The sequence below is a fragment of the Gopherus evgoodei genome, chromosome 5 (genome assembly GCF_007399415.2).
Source record: "Gopherus evgoodei ecotype Sinaloan lineage chromosome 5, rGopEvg1_v1.p, whole genome shotgun sequence".
Classification (NCBI taxonomy): domain Eukaryota; kingdom Metazoa; phylum Chordata; order Testudines; family Testudinidae; genus Gopherus; species Gopherus evgoodei.
In genome coordinates this window covers 108,751,265-108,756,174 of record NC_044326.1, presented here as the reverse complement: position 1 = coordinate 108,756,174, position 4,910 = coordinate 108,751,265, and positions in this window count along the sequence as shown.

The window sequence follows — 4,910 nt, the reverse complement described above, 5'->3', positions numbered from 1 at the left end:
GATGTAACTGCTATTGTCCCCACAACGACTCTTGGGGTAATGGGTCCTGACAGTGTCTCAGCAGCAGAGGCCAAATGCTGGAAGTACAGAATAACAATAGTCATGGACACGAAGGGAGCAGAATACTTGAATTGCTACTTGTTTTTCTTGTGACTGTTTTACATTTTGTTACTGTCTCTCTAATATTCTTCTGGGGCAGCCTTAAGCAGGCATAGGCTCAGCAGGAGTCTGTCTAAGGCTCCACTTCTAGGGGATGGCATAACAGTCTTGGGACTATTGGTCAATTACCGCCAGCCAGCCCTGAACTGCTCTTCTACACATGTGAAGTCTCTGCCCACATGGTCCACCATTCATTGCTGCACACAACTGAACAGAAACAGGGACACCTCTTCGTAGGAGGAAATGACACAGAAGGGAGACTGGATTTGTTGTTGAGTTGTGTGGGAAGAAGAGGGCAGGCAGTAATGGGTGAGGAAGAGGTGGGGCAGAAATGCTACTTTCCTTAGGATTTTGATATATTTATTAATACTAGCTGATATGGTGATTGGATGGTAAAATACCATTCTACAGTTTGCTGTTGCCTAAAACTCAGATAGTGTAGTAGATAGATATATTTACAACTCACTACGTAGCTTTAGATATCTTTAAGACTCAGTACCTTCAGCTTGTTTCTCTCCCCCCCCCGTACAATAATTCTTTCACACTGTCTCTCTCAGCCCTGAATTTATCACCTTAGATAGGATATATTTGAGGCCACCAGCCCTAATGCAGCATCCTAAGAATATTTGAATTGTTTTATGCCATCTCTATACTTACATCATAAAAATCTTTCTCACTTATACCTCTTTCAATCTGTATCAAAAGTAATTATCTTTCCCATGTGTGTGTTGCCAGAGGAGTAAAACATGGGAGTTTTTCTGTTCAGTCATACTTGCTTGGCTGACCTTGACTAATTTTTCTTTTGTAGATTTCCAAATTGTTTTGCATGACATTGAAAATTCCTAAGAAAAGATTAAAGCTATTGTGTCCTTTCAGAAGTCAGATGTAAGAGTCTTACCACCTGATTTCAGATCTGGGGTTTCTCTGGAACCAACATGACTATTTAATTCTTCCTCTTTATTACTGGCATTTATGTTACAGGGTTAATCATATAATGGGAAACAATCAATAAGCCATACATCCATTGTGGGTATTCTGCATGTCACATCATGTCTGTATTTCAATAGCTAGATGAGTACATAGGGTGTGCTGGTGGTTGTAATTTTCCACCTCCTCAAAGCTGATTTGAGAGAGAACTCTAGTTCAGAGGACTCCTGATCATTAGTAAATCAAATTCAATCTTTCTAGGAAAAGAAGGAAATAAAATCAAGGCATCATCAGAAAATCCCTGTTTGTAAATGCTACATGCTGCCAGTTGTGGGTATGGCAGGGTGGTCTGCCCCTTTAAGGGCTAGGCAGCCTAGAGCCAGTCTGGCCTGTTCTGAGGCAGAGACCCTTTAAGAACAGGCCTTTGGGCTTGGTAGAGGGGGTTTTCAGACCCAGCTGGGATAAATTGTATGATTGCCTGTTGAGCACCTGAGTCCTACCAAGGCTGACACAGCACAGTTGAAGAGGGGAGCTGGAGGAAGCTGGCTGACTGCTTATGGAAGATGAGGTAAGAGCTACCAGGGGCAGGGAGGGTTTAGCAAGGAAGCTCCTGAGTTAGGGGAGTTGTTCAGCTGTTGGCTATATGTTGAATGGTTTTGTTTGTAGGAAGGGGTGGTACTGGAGATTCTTGGTGCCACCAATAAGTGGTGCCCTGAAGAAAGTGTCTGAAGATCCCAGGGGTGTCACTAGTTCTTTCCTTGACTGTGGAGGCCAGGCAGCAGTTTACAGTGGGCTTTGCTAGTCAAGCCTGTTCTCTGATAAGTTGCCAAATTCTAATTAGGAAATACTTTTGTGCATGATCTGGGAGCCCTGCCAGTTAGTCAGCAGCTAACTGAGTAAGAAAAACAAAAAGCACTGCTGCCATGTATGGATTGTGAACTGTTAGCTAGTTCATAGCTAATCCAGATTAGTACAGTAGAAAGGTGGTTTTTGATGGGTTCCCTGAAAGATACTTATAACAATTACATTTTAACTAAACTGCCTTAAGGAAGGGTTAATGTTTTTACTTAAACATACTAATGCATGGGTTATTTTACCTTTGGGTCTCCTCTGAGCACAGGAATCCCATTGCTTTCAACAACTATTTGTTTCTAGTAGCACCCGCAGTGGGGTAAATATTTTCCAGATATATATAAGAAAGCACAGTCCCCACCACAAAATACTCACAAACTAAGCACAGAGAAGAGGAGGTAGGCAAGGGAAAAACAAATTGGCCAGGGATTTACCTGTGCCCCCCTCCTGAATTTCCCCATTCCCTCCCCCCCCCCCACCCGAACCCAGTGGTCAACTAAACTAGTTTTTTAACATTGTTGCCGATTAGTCAGTTGAAAATTTGAATTGAAATTGAAACATTAATACACACTTTAAAAGCATATACAGTGTATGATCAAATACTTGTACCTGAAAAAGCATAATAGGTTTGAGAAGTATGAGCAAAAACTAGCTTCCTCACACAGCTGTTACTTTTTATGACAATGTCTGCACATTCATTTTCATGATGTTGGCCAACCTAATAATTTCAAATTCAGATTTGTATGCAAGATCTGAATGAGCTGTCCCCCAAGAGCTTGGAGGATTGAGGGCAGTGGAAGGCTTTAGGACCAGACTATATTTTCCTAAACACACCTACTCTGCCTCGGTATCCAGCAAACAGAACTGTGTTGCTAGGGTTGCCAGTTTTGATTGGATGTATTCCTGGAGGTTTCATCACATTACATAGTCTTTAATTAAAGATTAGTCTTTAATTCCTGGAAACTCCAGGACACTGCTGGAGGGTTAGCAACCCTGCGTGTTGCCCAAATGACCAATTTTGGCTGGTATTGGGTTACAAAGCACCCCTTGGCCTCGTGGCTAAGGGGTGAAAACATTATTTATTTTGAGGGCAATGAAATGTTATCTTTATTGTCTGAGTAAAGGGCATCAGAACTGATTGAGGGAGTCACCGTCACTGCTTGTTTTGTGCTAGGGCTTGTCAGGGCTGAGCTCTGGCACACCTAGGCTTAGCAGTTCATAGCCCTGGGACATCTGGGCTTGCCAAATAAGTTATGAAAGTAAAAACTTGCTAGAACGCTGGCACCTCTTTCATTGCAAATTAAACACTGATCACCCTCAGCTGAACTACAGTCATTAAGCAGGGGGTTTGGATGCCAGATTCCAGTGGAGAGAAACTGGATGGGGGAAAACATAGTGGGTGCTGAGCACCCAGCAGCAGCCGATCAGCTCCTCCCACTTCCCCCGCAGTGCCTCCTGCCCACCATGACCAGCTATTCAGTGTGCAGGAGGTGCTTGGGGGGGGGGGAAGGGATAGTGATGTTGGAGTACACTTGGGGAAGGAAGCGGAATGGGCAGGAAGAGGCAGGGGGGCCTTGGGGAAAGGGGTAGAGTGAGTTCAGAGTGGAAGTCGAGCACCCCTGGCAAATGACAAAGTCAGTGCCTATGTACCTCACCATCCATTTTCTGGAGACATTATTACATAAGCTGAAATTGAATAAATTTTACCTCAGTTCACTTGCACAGTGATCTGATTGGTGTCCAATGGGTATAAATAGCACTTTCTGTGACCAAGAGTCAGATTCCAGTTTCATATGCTTCCTGTATGATGGCAATGCTGGCCTCTTGCATGCATTCACAAGACCAAGGTTTTTCAATATTTAATTGATTAAAACTGTGCTGTAAATGTCTAAACCCTTTCATCTAGCTGAATGATTGCACAGGACAAACGCATGCCTCGCTTACATAACGGCCTAGGATGCATTGTCGTCTTGACAATCCATTGATTAAAATGGAACTTCTGTAAGGAGAAAGTTGCATGGCAAATAGCAACATTAAATCTAAAAAGAACAAGGTGTACTTATGGCACCTTAGAGATCACAAAAGCTTATGCTCAAATAAATTTGTTAGTCTCCAAGGTGCCACAAGTATGCCTTTGTTCTTTTCATTAAATCTAAAGGAATTTAATGTTTGTGGCTTTTTTTTTTTTCAAACAAATATACAGGGAATGCTCTTGGCAGAAGGTTACTTACTGCTTAATACTTATGTCTTAATGGGTGCCTGAGCCAACTCTCATTGACTTAAATGGGCGTTAGACTGGGCCCTAAGTTGCGTACTAGCCTGTTTAATTTCAGTAGGACTCCCTGGTAAACTTCACCATAGTTAATTTGATTACTGTGATTTGATTGCAAGAAGAAGTCTTCAAACCCATGTTGTGTTGTACTGCATCAAAGCAAAAGCACTATCTTTTTTTGTGATCTACCGTAACCAAGTATTCTGCAGGGATATCTATAAGATGACAAGATATTGTATATAACATTAAAATAGTATTACAAATCCAGTGTTAAATAGTTACACAGCACTCAGTTCAGATTTTATGAAGCTTCTGATTTGCTCTGCAGACTCTTGTTCTCCTTTGCTTGCCTGTACAAGGAAATGATCCCACTATAATTTATACTAGTATACCGCCCTGTGTGGACACACTCTTATTCTGGAATGAGTATGATGGGTCAAGAGCTACTGCCTGGATTGTGGATTGTTTGGGAACAGGGAGAGTATGGAACTAATGGGATATGTTTATGTGGGAAGGGGAAAATACGTATACTTGATTGGTGAGGTTTTTTGTGGGTGGGTGAAGAGAATACTTTTCCAGGAGATTTCCCATGTATTATCAACTAAAGCAAAATACTTTTGAGGAAGACCCCAGTTGAAATGTTGCTTTTCTACTCTACTTATCTTCTTGGGGAAAGCATGAGTGAATAAATAGGTTTTAC